The 15,766-nt window shown below is 62.9% G+C and overlaps 1 protein-coding gene across 8 annotated transcripts in view; it reads left to right on the top strand.

The window, feature by feature from the left end:
- The first annotated feature begins 178 nt into the window (after window positions 1-178).
- SHANK3 (SH3 and multiple ankyrin repeat domains 3) overlaps window positions 179-15,766 on the top strand; it is a 364,468-nt gene continuing 348,880 nt past the window's right edge. For 6 of the 8 annotated variants that reach the window (XM_062020288.1, XM_062020293.1, XM_062020295.1 and 3 more), the window contains exons 1-2: window positions 179-252; window positions 9,686-9,735. The gene's annotated coding sequence lies outside the window, so the exon portion shown is untranslated. Of the gene's footprint in view, window positions 253-893; window positions 981-1,031; window positions 1,065-9,685; window positions 9,736-15,766 lie in introns of those variants that run through there. The other 2 variants (XM_062020289.1, XM_062020290.1) reach the window with 2 other exon arrangements.

Genomic DNA, 15,766 nt, shown 5'->3' with positions numbered 1-15,766 from the left:
GCAGCACCCCGCACAGGGCAGCGCAGGGCCCCGCAGCCGGCCCCGACCCCGCGCTCCCACGCGTCCCGCGCCACGGCGGGACACACGGCGTGGAGCGGGGCGGTGATGTCCCGGCAGCGGCTGGCGGGGCCGGGGGTGTCCCCTTCCTGCCAGGAAAGGGGCTGAGCTGGCGGCCGAGGGTTTCCTGTAGGCTCCGGCTTGGCGGGCGCAGGAGCCAGAGCAGCGTGTGCGGGAGCGGGCGCCCGGTGGCAGGTAACGACGGCGGGGCCGGGCAGCCCCGGGCAGCCGGGAGTCGGGGCTGGGCTGAGAAGCTCTGGGCAGCTGGGGTCGGGGCTGGGGAGCCCGGGGCAGCCGGGGTCGGGGCTGGGGAGCCCGGGGCAGCCGGGGTCGGAGTTCCCGTGCGCCCCGCCGGGTCTGTGCGGCTGCGACGGCCGCGGGGGCAGCTCCGGTAGCTCGCCGCGGGGGCAGCGCGGTGGCCCCGGCGCTCGGCTGTGGGCTCAGTGCGGCTGAGCGGGCAGCACGGGGCCGCGGCGGTGGGGCGGGTCAGGCCCTGCCCGGCGCTGCCGGCGGCGGCGGAAGGGCCGGGACGGGGCCGGGACGGGGCCGAGCGCGTCCCCGCGGCCGGGGCGGGCGGAGGGCGCCCGAGGGCACCGCGAGACGGGAAGAGCCCGGGCGGCCGCAGCGGGCAGCGGGGGCCGGCGGCGGCGGGCGCGGGGCGAAGACCCCCGGGGGGGCCGGGGCCGGAGCAGCCGCCTCTGAAGTTTCCCTCCGCCCGCCCCTTCCCGCGCGCCGGCTGCCCGTTGCCATGACAACCCCTTAAACTAACACCCGCTGCCGGCGGCGGGGGCCGATCCGCGCCCGCCGCTCCCCGCCCCGGCCCCGCCGCCCCCGCCCCGCTCCGCGCCTCTCCCGCTGCCGGCGGCCGCCGCTGCCCCCGGCCGCGCCGCGGCTATGGTGGCTCGGGCCCCGCCGCCCCGCAGGTAACGAGCGGCCCCGGGGCAGGGCCGGGGCGGGGAGCGGGGGCAGCGCCCGCACGGGCTCCGGCTCCGCGGCCGGGCGCGCAGGTGCGTTCGGGCGGACGGACGCGGGTCACGGCGGGGCCGCGGGCGGGAGGGCGCAGCCGGACCCGGGGGCCGGTGCCGCGGCGAGGAGAGCGGGGGAAGAGCAGCTCCCCGCGCAGCTGGAGCCGGGGCCGTGCGGTGCCCGGGGGCGTGCGGGGGAGCGGGGCCGTGATCGCGTCGCGGGTGGCGGCTGTGGTTCGCGGTGGGACGTGCGCGGGGCCGTGGTGCAGGATCCGGTGCGTTTGTGCTAGGGGATTCGGGAGGCGGTGTGTGCCCGCCCCGGCGCTCGGGGGCTGCGGCCGGCGGTCGGGGGTGCGCTGCGAGCAGCGGGGCTGCGGCTTGCGCTGGGATGTGTGCGCGGGGCGGCTCCGGCTGGGCTCTGCAGCGGGATGTCAGCACTTGGGGACAGGAGCTGTGGTGGGAACTGAAGTGCCTGTGCTGGGTCAGTGACGTGGGGAACCCTCGAGCTGGGTTTGGCTGCACAGGTGCCGGTACCCACGAGTGCCTGAGGATGCTTTTGCAAACCGGGATGCTCGTGTGAAGGGAGCAACGGACCGGAGCAAAGAGGCTTTGAACGGGGACTGTACCTGCTGTTTCGTGACTTGATGCCCATGGACAAGGATCCTCAAAGCCTTCAGTGATATGAGGGTTACGTCTGCCAGGCAGCTGTGAGAAACACAGTCAAGCATGAGGCTGGCTTTGCAACGGTACCTATAGCAAGGCATGGTGGGAAGATGCCTTGCTCTGTTAGCACACAAGGTGCTCTTTTAGCTCTGGTGTTTGTGCCAGAGTTCTGGGGCAGAGGAGCTGAGGGCTTGGGCACTGGCCTTTGCAGGGCACTGAGCTGCTCTTGGTGCAGGTCTCTCAGAGGTGCCTTTGCCCAGGATGTGTGACCACTCTTGGTCTGTGCCTGCTGGGCTGTTCAAGCTGCTGCCTTTGCAGACATTTGCCCTGCACAAGTGCTCCTGCTCCAGGCTGGGGCTGGATGTGCTGGGGAGCAGCGAGGGGCAGGGATGGCTTCTGCCTGGGGCACAGCAGGGCCCTTCCCCACCAGGACTTTATCAACTTCCAGAACAACTTCAGTTGTCCTTCTGCGTGTCGATGGTGACGTGCAGGTAATGGAGCCAACACACAGCATGCTTCCTCAGTTTCTTTCTTTTTATCCCAGCACTTAACTGCATTCAGAGCTTTCTGTGCATTTTGCACCTGCACAGTAGCCCCCTGCAGACTTTGCTGAGCCTGCCAGACTTGCAGGGTGTGGGGCAATGGGGACTTGTGGCAAAAAGGACAATGTTACCATGTCCCTTTTTTTAGATGATAAACTGGGTTTATTTTCCCTGTTGTACAGCAAGTAACACCGAAATGTTAATGTAAGACCTAAATATGAATGTAACACCCAAGTATTCTTAATACTGTTAGCATTAGGATATGAATAATGCATATCTTGTGCTGTTTGTGGTTTGTACTGCTTTATTCACTTAAGCCACTGTTGTGTTCTGGAGGTGCCCACAAACACACACACACAAGCAGCCCACTACAGAATATCCTATTGAGATTCCCACCAGCTAAAAATTCTCGCTGCTGCCTCTGCATGGGAGGACACGAGTGCACAATCAGCGAGGCACGTGTGTGCAAGCGCTGAAGAGCAGAGTGTGGGTCTGGGGGGGATAGTGGTCAGGGTGGTGGGATGGGCTCCCCTTCCAGTCTGACTGAGCACAGGGAAGTGTGTGTGAGCTGAGGCTCCCTGGGGAGGGGGAGTGAGGGTCCCCGAGGGAGGCACTGCAGGACCTGGGGCCATGGCAAGCTGATGCTGGCCTGGAGCACAGCACAGAGCGTGTGGCAGCAGCGGGGCTTTGCAGAGCTGGGCTGGAGGCTGGCGGTGGCGTGTAGGGCAGAGCTGATGCAGGAGCTGGGGCAGGGGCACAGGCACAGCGGGGCCGTGGCAGTGGGGCTGCTCCTGGCAGCTGCCTTTGGGGCCGAGCGGGACTGTGCATGGTGGAGGTGGGAGAAATGGCTGCCCAGCAGTGGCCGTGGCTCCTGCCCCGCTCTCCCTTTGTGCAGGAGGGGAGAAGGGGCTGCAGGAGCAGCTGGGACAAGCTGAGGAAGCAGAGCTGTGGTGCAGGGAAAGGGTCCCCTCAGGCAGCAAGTGGGGCCCAGCCATGCCCTGCCCCGCTCCAGCCTCCTCTCCCTGCTCCGTCCCAGCTTGTGCTGCTGGGGAGCTGGGATCCAGCCGTCGGGCTCTGCCCTCGGCAGCAGAGACCAGGGGAGCGGGAACTGCTGGGTGTTGCGGGAACTTGGCAGCCCTTTGGGGCTGGCAGTGCTGTGGGGTGGGAATTCCCTCTGCCATGGCAGACCTGAAGCTGGGGGGGAGGCTGTGCAGCTAAAACGAGTACAAAGAGTAAATTGCCATCCCACTCCTAAACGCAGCTGAGCTGCTGTAACTGTGACAACAGGCGAAGCCGTGGTTCACCAGTGCCTCGGCTCCCGTGTGCAGTGTGGGAAGGGGAGGCAGTGCAAGTCTCTCAGGGATCAGCCCAGGGGTCCTGAGCCCCTGCCAGCAGCCAGGCTGCCCGTCTGTGGGCAGCAGGACGGATGGCGACTGCTGTAACCCAAGAAGCAGGTCGATCAGGAGACTGTGCTGCCATTAAATATTGAAAGCCCTTGTGTGGCAGTTCTCCCCTCGCTGGCAGCATCGCTCCGGGCTCGTGGTGCTGGCTGCTGTGTGGGCTGGGCTCTGGCCGTGCGGGTGACGGCGTGTGGGAACGGGGCAGAGCCTGGGACAGCGCAGGGGGCCCCTCGGGGTCAGCTTCTCACCCGAGTGAGCACAGCCCCTGGCAGAGCTGCTTCCCCAGGACCTGCGCAGGATGTGTGCCCCCCAGACATCCTCCTGCAGCCTGGACTGGCCACGAGCCCTCCGTGGCAGGGACGGGCGGTTGCGCCTCAGCCCAGCCCCTGTGTTAAGGGAGGGAGTTGGTTCTTTAGTTGCTTTTTGATGCCAAGGTGGATGACTTTGCAAGCACTAGAACTGCAGAAAGACCTCCGTGGGCAAGGGTGAGTTTGGTGCTTGGCTGGGCCCTGTTTGCACCAGGAAACCCGAGGGTGCAGTTTGGTTCAGGTCTGTGCTTCTCCTCAGGACAGAATGGAGGGGTCCTCGGCTGTGTCCTACCTCCCTGCAGCGTTTTACTCCCCTTAGGGACTGTGGGACTCCCTCCCTCAGGAGAGGCTGGCATTCCTGGCTTCTTTAAGGAGTGGTTTAAGACTTCCAGGTCTGGATTCTTCTGCTTTTTATAGACATCCTCAGGGGAGTGCAAAGAATGGCAGGAAGCGCAGTGGCCCCGCAAGCGCTCAGCCCCGTCACTATTGTTCAGCAGCGGCGGAAGCCAGGCACAGGCAGGGCTGCCCCCGGACCTTCCCCTGCCCAGAGGAGGCTCAGCCATGTCCTTACAGCTTGATGTAATGTTTCCTGGCCTTGGTAGAAAGGGACCAGAGCTCCTGGCGTGCATGGGGATGCAGGACATTGCATGCTGGGGCTTGGAGGCTGCAGGCTGTACCCTTCCCTCCATGCCTCCTACTGCTCTGCAGGGTCACAGGTCCCTAGAGCTGTGGCACGATGGCCTTACCCACCCAGAATGTGTGCTGAGCTCCAGGCTGAGCCCCACAGGCCCATGGAGTGGCTGTGCCAGGCAGGGCTGTGGTGTGCCGGCAGCTGGGCTGTGCAGCGCCCACAGCAGTGGCTGAGCTTCCTCTCACACAGATGTGCAGCAGCATCAGCCCTTGGCCTGGGCTTGTGGCTGCCCTTGTGCCAGGGAAGGCTCTGTCTGTGTTTCCTGTCCAGAGCAGCTGGAATGGATCCTTTGATGGTGCTTGTGAGAGGGACCAAGTGTCATTGTCCCTTTGCAGGGTCAGGGCCCTGGGAGGCAGAAACGGGCACGTGCCCTCCGCATGAACCCTGGCCAAAAGCATCAGTGCGTGTCCCATCTGCCGTATCACAACCCCACGGACATCTCTCTGCAGAGGCATTCCCACAACCCTCCTGAAAAAGGAGTCTCCAGATGCTTCCCAGCTCCCGGTTCTGTCTTGGGGACACTTTTACTTCCACTGGCTTGTCGTTTGTGATCATGCTGTGTTTGTTAGATTGCTGGGGACCAGCTGCTGCGGCTCCTGTGAGTCTGCAGCCCTCGCCTCTTACCCCAGAAAGGGAAGAAGCTGAAGGAAAAGCAGGAATCTGGACGTTTGTGATTAAAGAGTCAGACTTAGACAAGCGAAAGGCAGAATTGCCATTGATGAGCTGGAGGAAGAGCAGCCTCCCTGGAGCTCTCCCTGCTAGTCTGAACACGGCCCCTCTGGCTCCGCAGACGGCAGGGTCCTGGGGGAGGGCTCAGATCCCGGTGCTGTGCAGGCTGTGCTCCAAACACATCCCACAGCATCTGCATAATTCATTCTCCTTCTGAGGAGTTTAATTTATCAGGTCCAATAATAAACTCATAAATCTCCTTTTGCCTGTTATCAGGATTGGAAGGAGATGCTCATATTGTAAGTGTTTAATTTATCTCCTGAGCTGCTTCCCGTGCAGATCGGTGCCTGCCAGGTTAGTGGATGTGTGTTCCCATGGTCGATGAGACAGTGGAGGAGCCCAGGACGTTGTTGTGCTGGCCCAGGTCTGCTCTGGGCGTCAGGGTAGGCTGGAGATGATGTGGCCAAGAGCCAGGAGGATGAGCCATCCTGATGGGGACCGAGCAAGGCTGCCCCTGGTGCTGGGAGACACTTTGCAGTTCAGAGACACCCTTTGGGGCCATCTCACTGCCCTGGGACTCCTCTGGCATTGCCCCAGGGAGCTGGGGACTGGCTGCCTGCACCCAGGGGTGATCCTGCTGGCTGGTGGGAACCTGTGGCAGATCCTGCACAGCCTCACTGGCTCCTGTGGCAGGGAGCTGCACAGGCTGGCTGTGGGTGATGGGGATGGGCATTGCCCTGGTGCTGTGGGTGATGCAGAGGAGCATTGCCCTGGTGCTGTGGGTGATGGGGAGGATCATTGCCCTGGTGCTGTGGGTGATGGGGAGGAGCATTGCCCTGGTGCTGTGGGTGATGCGGATGGGCATTGCCCTGGTGCTGTGGGTGATGCAGACGAGCATTGCCTTGGTGCTGTGGGTGATGCAGAGGAGCATTGCCCTGGTGCTGTGGGTGATGCGGAGGAGCATTGCCCTGGTGCTGTGGGTGATGCGGATGGGCATTGCCCTGGTGCTGTGGGTGATGGGGAGGAGCATTGCCCTGGTGCTGTGGGTGATGAGGAGGATCATTGCCCTGGTGCTGTGGGTGATGGGGAGGGGCATTGCCCTGGTGCTGTGGGTGATGGGGATGGGCATTGCCCTGGTGCTGTGGGTGATGCAGAGGAGCATTGCCCTGGTGCTGTGGGTGATGCAGAGGAGCATTGCCCTGGTGCTGTGGGTGATGGGGAGGGGCATTGCCCTGGTGCTGTGGGTGATGCAGAGGAGCATTGCCCTGGTGCTGTGGGTGATGAGGAGGATCATTGCCCTGGTGCTGTGGGTGATGCGGAGGAGCATTGCCCTGGTGCTGTGGGTGATGGGGAGGATCATTGCCCTGGTGCTGTGGGTGATGGGGAGGAGCATTGCCCTGGTGCTGTGGGTGATGGGGAGGGGCATTGCCCTGGTGCTGTGGGTGATGCGGATGGGCATTGCCCTGGTGCTGTGGGTGATGTGGAGGAGCATTGCCCTGGTGCTGTGGGTGATGGGGAGGATCATTGCCCTGGTGCTGTGGGTGATGGGGAGGAGCATTGCCCTGGTGCTGTGGGTGATGGGGAGGGGCATTGCCCTGGTGCTGTGGGTGATGCGGATGGGCATTGCCCTGGTGCTGTGGGTGATGCAGAGGGGCATTGCCCTGGTGCTGTGGGTGATGGGGAGGATCATTGCCCTGGTGCTGTGGGTGATGGGGAGGAGCATTGCCCTGGTGCTGTGGGTGATGCAGAGGAGCATTGCCCTGGTGCTGTGGGTGATGCAGAGGAGCATTGCCCTGGTGCTGTGGGTGATGCGGATGGGCATTGCCCTGGTGCTGTGGGTGATGGGGAGGAGCATTGCCCTGGTGCTGTGGGTGATGGGGAGGATCATTGCCCTGGTGCTGTGGGTGATGAGGAGGATCATTGCCCTGGTGCTGTGGGTGATGGGGAGGAGCATTGCCCTGGTGCTGTGGGTGATGGGGAGGAGCATTGCCCTGGTGCTGTGGGTGATGGGGAGGAGCATTGCCCTGGTGCTGTGGGTGATGGGGAGGAGCATTGCCGTGGTGCTGTGGGTGATGCGGAGGGGCATTGCCCTGGTGCTGTGGGTGATGGGGAGGAGCATTGCCCTGGTGCTGTGGGTGATGAGGAGGATCATTGCCCTGGTGCTGTGGGTGATGGGGAGGAGCATTGCCGTGGTGCTGTGGGTGATGGGGAGGAGCATTGCCCTGGTGCTGTGGGTGATGGGGAGGAGCATTGCCCTGGTGCTGTGGGTGATGGGGAGGAGCATTGCCCTGGTGCTGTGGGTGATGGGGAGGAGCATTGCCCTGGTGCTGTGGGTGATGGGGAGGAGCATTGCCCTGGTGCTGTGGGTGATGGGGAGGAGCATTGCCCTGGTGTGAGGTGCCACAGTGCTTTGCCCTCATGCTGGGAGATGAAAACAGCAGAAGTGTTGTCTCCTCTCTGCAGACTGTTCAGGATGTTTCAGCCTTTCATCTATGCCCCTTCTTATTTGCCTCCTTCCACTGCAGCAATCTCCACTCTTCCCTTGCTCTTCTAATGACAGTTTTCCTTGTCCTTTGGTCATTCTTGCCTCCTGCTCCTCAGTCCCCTTGGTTTTGCACCTTGAGGAGCCCCGGTGCCCTGTCCTGTGCTCGTTAGACACTTGAGGCTGTGCCAGGATGATGTCTCTGCAGGCATTGCAGGCACCTGTTCCCCCTGTGTTCTGTTGCCCCAGCAGCTCCTGGTGCTGTCCCAGCCCTCCCATGCCCAAGGGGAGGATGGTGAAGTGCAGCTGGTGTGTGTCTGGGTCAGGTGCCAAGTGGGGGCTCAGAGCTCAGCTTCCTGGGGCTGTGCCGTGGCTGTGCCAGCAGCCATCTCCACCTGGGCCTTGGTGTGTGCCTGGGGAGGCTCCTGTGCCCCGGGTGACTGCCAGGCGTGTGTGGTTTGGCCAGCTGCCTGTCTGATGCCCAGGCCACAGGGCAGGATGGGCTGTTTGGGTTGTGCTGGAGCTCCAGCCTTTGGGCTGAGGCTGCCTGAGGACAGTGGGGTGAGCTGGGAGCATGATCTGTGGGAGGTGCCTTTGGAGGACGGGGACCATGTGTCCCCCCACAACCCACCCTTCAGCTCAGCCTCCTGCTGGCAGTGGTGGGGTGGGAGGGCTGGAGCTGGGGCTGGTCTGTGCTCTGACCTGGCTTTGGGCCACGCTGTGTGCTGCAGTGAGGGGTTTCATGGGGTGCATGGTGGGAGGGATGTGCCACCTTGTACCCAGGGCTGTTACCTGTCAGCCCTGAGCCCTGCGAGGTTGTGCTTGCTGAGGTCCCTGCAGGCACAGCAGCCCCCTGCCCCACCTGCCCTCTGCACTCTTGGTATTGCCAGTGCTGAGAGGCAGCAGAGAGACTGGGGTCACGAGGGTCACTGAGTGCCCTGGGCTCTTGTGCAGGTGCTGTGGTGGGATTCCTGCTCTCGTGGCACAGGTGTCCTGTGAGCTCAAGTGAGGAGTCATGGGGCAGGGGCAGCCGTGTCTGGGGCAGTGCCTTGGCCCCACTGGGCCCTCACCAGCATCATTTTGCAGAGGCACACAGCAGCTGCCGAGTTTTCCCAGTGCATCACGGCGTCTGTGGTCCCTGGATGGACTGCACCTTATTAAAGGTGTGAGCTGGTGGCACCCAGCTGCCCAGGAGCTCCCTGCAGCACTGGGGTCCCTGCTGCAGCCCCTTGCCCCGCAGCACCCCTGCGCTTGCTGGCACCAGCTGCAGCACAACAGCCGTGCTCCAAGGAATCCCAAGTCATACATGTTTAATTTTCTACAACAGAGCAGCCATTTCAGCCACTCACCCAGAAGGGCTCTTTAATGAGAGGCGGGGAGAGCGAGGGTGCACGTTTCCAGCACGTGAGAGCACAGACGGGCTGGATGCACTTTCCTCCTGGCTGCCCGTGGCTGTTCCTGCATTTAGCTCGGGGCACTTGCTGTGAGGTGGGCTCAGCTGCTGCTTGTCCCAAATATGAGAACAAGAGGCCTCTCCTGGGGGGGAACTGACCCTCAGTGAGGGTGGACAGAGTGCTGGAGGCCCTGTGGAGCCTCACTGGGGCTCGGGGGCTGTGCTGCCCTCGCCTGTGCTGCCCTGAGCCGTGCTGCAGGGCTGGGGGCTGCCAGTCCTCCAGCCTGCCTGGGCAAGGGACAGAGCCCCCACAATAGGCAAGCCCCTTGCCTCTCTCCATGGTGTCCTGCAGGAGGTTTGCCCTGAGGAGGCTCCTGTTCCCAGCCCTGTGGGCTCCACTCCTCCCTGCTGCCCTGAGCTGCAGCGGCTGCCTGCACGGCTGGGGGCTGTGCATGCCGTGTGCTGCACGTGCCCTGTGCTGCACTGATGCTGCCCTTGCTCTCTGTTGTCCACAGGTTGATGAAGAGGGAGTGCTGTGACCCCGTGCCTGTGACAGTCATTTCAGGTAAGCGCTGTTCTGTCCTTCCCTTTCTGGCTGGGCCTCTGGGACAGGAGCTGGTGGGACGAGGGGCTCAGGCTGGTGAGGGCCCTGCAGCCCTGTCCTAGGAGGGGATGGCCTGACCAGGGCAGTGGGGATGGGGACCTGGCTGTGGTGCTCAGGGGCAGCCATGTGCAGAGCTGAGGGCCTAAGTGGGGCTTGTGAGGGCTGGGTCAGGGGTAGGTCATTACTATGTGAGGTGTTTTGAGGAGGCATCAAGAGAAAGGACCCTGGGGAGACTGGCTAACCAGGTTAGATGGGATCCAGGGTGCCCTTTCTCATGGGATTCTCCCCCAGGCTTACCCTTCTGGGGTCCAGCATCTCTGTCTGGGACAGGTACCACTGGTCTTGGAGGACAGGAGGGCTCCTGGACACCACACTGGTGTGGATGCTTCCTCCAGTCCTGGCTGCTTGGATGTTGCCTTGTACAATGGGGCTTTTTCCTGTGCTGCCTGAGGACACCAGAGCCTTGGCAGGCACTGCCTGACCCAGCACCTTGAGGCTGGGCTGTGCTGAGCCCCACAGCCACAAAGGTGTCTGTATGGAGTGTGTGTGTGCCCAGGGCTCCCTCACATCCCAGCTCATCCCTGCTGTGGGACACAGGAAACATCTGCAGTGAATGGGGCTGGCAGGTCACAGCCTGGGGAGAGGGGCAGAAGCTGGAGTCCTGCACCATCAGCACTGGTTGCACTGGTGCACAGCCAGCAGCTGGTGGGAACTCCCTCTCAGGGATTCACTCCAGCTGTGCACAGACCCTCCGTTGCAGAAGGCAGCCAGCACTGTGCCAGGATGGGACTGGGGTCCTTACTAGGCACCAAGAAGCTCCTGGGGAGAGGGAAGGAGGAGGCTGCTCAGAGGAGCACGCAGAGGCCAGGGCAGTGCACAGCAAGGCTGGGCCTGCCACCAAGCAAAGAACAGCAGGTGAGCAGGGGACAGACCAGCCCCAGGTCATGGTCTGTCATCCACCATCTCCCACTCCCACAGGACGTCTCTCCTTTCCCTAGATGCATCTCACAGCTCGAGCTGCTTTGCCACCAGCTGCGGGCAGTAGCTTCCCTGTTCCCCTCCTGTGCTGTCCCGAGTGCTTCCCTTTGCCCAGCGCAGCTCTGGCTGCCTGTTTCTCCCTCTGTGCCAGATTCTGGCCCTGCTACAGTCACAGCAAACAGCTGCTGCATCTCCCTTCTGCCCACATCCATTCGGTGCCCTGGGAGGACACAGGCACCACCCCTGCCATTGGCCTGGCACGCTGGGCTGGGGGCACCCACCACTGCTGCGCTTCCCTCATGGGACTTGTCTCTGGCCCCTGCCAGCAATGATGCTGCAGGTTCCCTGTGCACACAGGGAGCTGGATGGCCTCACACCACGACACTGAGCTCCCCTGATGCCTGGCAGAAGCCACAGGCTCAGCACCGAAAGCCCAAGTGACGGTGTGGCTGAAGAAAATGGCTTTGACAACACGCTGCACACTCACACCCAGCTCCCAGCGAGATGCTGCCCTGGCCTGCAGAGCAGCGTGCAAGCAGCAGCCAGCCCATGAGCACAGCTGAGGACACAGCCCCTCGCCCTGTGCCTGGGCAGACTGAGCTCCTGGGGGAGCACACGGCGAGGGGAGCGTGGGGAGCTCCCTGGGGAAACCCGAGGGGGAAGCAAAGGGAGCACCAAAGGGGCACAAGAACAGCGGTGTTTCCTGGCCTCAGCTGGCTCTCAGGGCCTGCAGCTTCATTGCAGGCCCCCTGAAATGTCTCGCCACTTCACTCCCTGGATCCTCCGGATGCTCAGGCTGCCTGTGCAGGGCTGTGCTGCGTGGGCTGTGCTGCGTGGGCTGTGCTGCCTGGTTCTGTGCAGGGGCTGCCTGCACTGCGTGGGCTGTGCTGCCTGTTTCCATGCAGGGGAGTTGCTGTGCTGTGCTGTGCTGTGCTGTGCCGTGCCGTGCCGTGCCGTGCCGTGCCATGCCGTGCCGTGGTGGATGGTTCAGGGCTGGGGGCTGCTGTGCTGGCAGCTTCCCCACAGGGCTGTTTCAGGGAGTGCTTCCCCACAGGGCTGTTTCAGGGAGTGCTTCCCCACAGGGCTGCCATGGAAGCACCGTCTGCCTGCTCAGGGCAGGGGCAGCCCCGGGCTCAGTGCTGTGGGGATGGATCCCATTTGTGCTGGTGTGTCAGCGTCTATCCAAGCTGTTCTGCTGGCTGGTGTGCTCAGGGAAGTCAGTCATGCCTGGTCCCAGAGCACGTCCATGACTTGCAGGGCCCGAATCTGATTGCTGTGGCATCATTTCTGAACACTGAGTTAGAGACAGTGCTCTAACCCTGTCCTGGTTCTGCAGCGGAGCAGTGGGAGCTGGGCTTGGGGAAGGCAAGTCCCTCTTGCAGGGCTTTGCTCCCAGCCCTGAGAGGGAATCACAGGAGATGGAGTCTGGGACATGGAGAAGCTTCTCAGCTCCTGTGGGAGGCTGTGGCTGAGCCAGGAGCCCGTCCCAGTCCTGCCCTGCCCTGTCCCTGACGCGGATGCCTCTTGGGCTGCTGCATGGAGCCTCTGCCCTGGCTCCTGCCAGCAGCAGCTCTGCCCTGGGACGGGGCTGGAGGCAGGGCTGAGGGATGCAGGGAGGGGGGGATGTCAGTGAGGCGATTAGCATCTTGGTGCCAGACAGGCAGATGGAAGCAGCGTTATCCTATTACCCCGGGGCTCAGCCCAGCCGTGTTTCCAGGCTGGTCAGGGGCTCTGGCAGCCGCCAGTCCGGGCAGTGTCTGCTCCACGGAGCACCGAGGCCCTGGGAACAGGTCAGGCACGGGCTGCTGGAGATGGGGTCAGCTCGGACACTGCGTGCTGGGGATGGGGTCTGGAGCTTTGGCAGGGAGGCTGGGGCAAGGCTGGGGTGCTGGGGCAGGCTCAAGGCCACCACGGGTGAAGCTGAGTGAGAGGAGGGTGCTGGGACCTCGCTGGGGGTGATGCTGAGGGGGTGGCAGGTCCTGGCAGCAACGGGGCTGTCCAGGCTGTGCTGGGGGTGATGCTGAGGGGGTGGCAGGTCCTGGCAGCAGCGGGGCTGTCCAGGCTGTGCTGGGGGTGATGCTGAGGGGATGGCAGGTCCTGGCAGCAGCAGGACTGTCCAGGCTGTGCTGGGGGTGATGCTGAGGGGATGGCAGGTCCTGGCAGCAGTGCTGGGGGTGATGCTGAGGGGGTGGCAGGTCCTGGCAGCAGCAGGGCTGTCCAGGGTGCTGCTCAAGGCCTTGGGTTTCTTGCTTCTGGCTGCATTGTACTCTTCCCAAGCTGGAGCCAGGAGGGTGGAGGAGCGGTGAAGGGATTGCAGCAGGTACGGGGCAGTGCTGGAGTCTGTGCAGCCCTGCAGCTGTGTGGGACACCAGGCTGGGCCAGCTTTGAGGGACTGTGCTGCTGTGGTCTGTCCCTGCTGCCTGGTCTGCAGACACAGAGGTGCTTGCTGTGGTGAGGGTGGGAGGTGTGGGAACCTAATGCTTTGGTTTGCTTCTCCTTGGGCTGTGCTGCCTTCCTGAGCTGGGCTTACCTGGGGTTATGCCCAGTGGTGGTGTGGGGAGATGGAGGGAGCTGATGTGCTTTCTGCCAGCCTGTCTGTGCTGGCGCTGGCTCCTGTGTCCTCATATGTCTCTAACCCAGGTGTGCTCCTCTGCTGCATCAGTCACCTGGGAGTGTGTGTGGGGTCCTTACGCTCTGGCTGCATGTGAGGGGCTGGTGGGGGGTTCAGTGGCTCGTGGGATGTGAGGAGATGCCAGTCCGTGCAGCCTTTGGGCAGCAGTGTCTGTGGCCAGGCTCGGGAAGTGTCTGACTCGCTGCTCTGGTCTTGGTGGTGATTTCCAGCTGCTCTCATGGTGCTGTGGCCGGGCAGGCAGCAGGCTGCAGCGTGGGTGCAGGACCAGGGGACCCCAGCCAGGGGTGCACAGGGCCTCGCATGCGCTTCCTGAGAGCGTGTAGCTGTGGTTGCCAAGGTGACTCTGTTAAGTGATGTTCCTATGGCTACACACCACTCTCGGGGGAGTGTGGGGGTCCCAGGTGCCTCCCAGTGAGGCTGTTCCCATTGTACAGCCACCCCCAGGCTGACACCTTCCCGGGTGGGACAGCTCTGAGCTGGGGGCTCTGCTGGGCTCTGCAGACCCCGAGGGACGAGGTCTGGATTGCATGGACCACTGTCCCTGCCTGGATCTCTGTGCCTGGCGGGGAAGGACCTGCAGAAACCCCCATGGGAACAGGCTTGGGGCAGGCCCTGCGTGGTGATGGGGCTCTGGGGACACGCTCCCTGCTCAGCAGCAGTCACCACATCCCTGGAGCTGCCCTCGTGGCACATGGAGCTCGTGGGTCCCAGCTGCATCTCAGGAGAACAGGCCCATGAGCTCCCAAGTCTTGAGCCACCTCTGCCTTTCCCCAGGCTCAGTTCCTGCCCCCAGCCAGGTGCATCCTGAGGTGTGGGGACAGGCTGGGGTGCTGCGTGGGGCTCAGGGCAGCCTGGGAACCCAGCACTAATGGGCTGGGACAGTTGTGGGGGAGGCTGTGGGGCAGGAGGCAATGGGAACTGCCCCATCTGATGGAGGAGAGCCTGGGAGACCTGAGACATGGATCAGTCACGGAGGGAAAGGGGATGTCTGGGAAGTGTCATTCACTCTGGGTTTGTTCCACAGTGAGCCCAGGCTGGGAACCCAAGGGACTGTCCTTGCCAGGCAGTGTCCTGCTGACTCTGGCTGGGGTAGCCACTTGCATCTTCCTGCTGCTGTGGGAGCCTGTAGCCTCACACAGACACGTTCTCCCTGGGGACAGTCAAGGATGCATACAGCCCAAGGAATGAGGCTGGGATGCTGCAAACCCTAAATTACCTGAGAGTCAGCTGTTCCTGTACAAGACCAAGAGCTGACTGGCTCAGAGGAGATGGAGAAACACCCAGAGTGCAAGGGACAGACCCTGGGGAGGTGGGCATGTGGCAGAAACCTGGGTTTAAGAGGCCACAGGTATGATCAGGGCTGTGTGTGCAGCCTGACAGGACTCAGTTACAGACTTTCCACCCCAGACCCTCGCTCCTGCTCTTGTGTCACCGCTCATTGCCACTTCTGTTTTACAGGAGCAGCTAGAGCTGTGAGCTAAAAGCCATCAGGACAAAATGGGCTTGGTTTTAACCCTGGGCCAACTGGCAGCACAGGCTGCCTATGGGTCTGTGTGTCTGCACAGGGGTGGGAATGAGTGCACAGGGACAGGGGCAGGGACCAAAGCACCGTGTCCCAGCATTGCCACTGAAAGGCCTCTGTGGTGCAGCCCCAGCTGCCTGAGCTGTGCTGCCCATCACAGCCCTGTCCTGCCTGTCCAGCTTGCCAAGGGAAGGGGCACATGGCTAGGCAGCAGGCAGGGCTGAGCCTGGCAGTGGCTGTGCTGCTCCGAGCCACTCTTGTGGCTGTGTGGCCACGTAGCACCGTCCCTACCCTGTGTGGGGGCCACAGGGACAGAAGAGGGTTTGCTCATCTGTGCTGCTTTTGCTGGGACCAGCCACTGGCTGCTGCTGGTCCCCTGCCATGGTGGCCAAAGGCTCTTGGCTCTCTGGGGCTGTGGGCTCCTGCTCCATCCTGTGCAGGCTGGCAGGGAGTTCTGCTGCCCATCAGGCCACCTCCTTCCTGCAAGAGGGGCAGTCCTGTGTCTCCCATGGTGTGCTGGGGCAGGCATGAGGTGCAGACGTGTCCTGGGGCTGGGGCTGCACAACCCCTGGCAGATCCTGCAGGGCTGTGGTCAGTGGGATGCACACGTGTCTCAGCCCAGGGATTATTACCACAGTCTGTCCTGTTGATCTGAAGAGTTGTCTCAGGCTGGGACAGTGGCAGGAGTGAGCAGAAAGCCTTTGCTTTGGCTGAGTGGGGCTGTCCTGGGGCGAGGCCAGCAGGGAATTGGCTGCTGTGTCTTTGTTGCTCTGCGCTTGCTGATGGCCAAGCCCTGTCCTCATCTCCCACAGCAGATGGTGAGGGGCTGTGGGGCTGCAGTACAGGGGCTGCAGGACAGG

The sequence above is a fragment of the Colius striatus genome, chromosome 1 (assembly GCF_028858725.1).
Source record: "Colius striatus isolate bColStr4 chromosome 1, bColStr4.1.hap1, whole genome shotgun sequence".
Classification (NCBI taxonomy): Eukaryota; Metazoa; Chordata; class Aves; order Coliiformes; family Coliidae; genus Colius; species Colius striatus.
The sequence above is the reverse complement of the archived record's forward strand: the minus strand, read 5'-3'. Positions and strand labels throughout refer to the sequence as shown.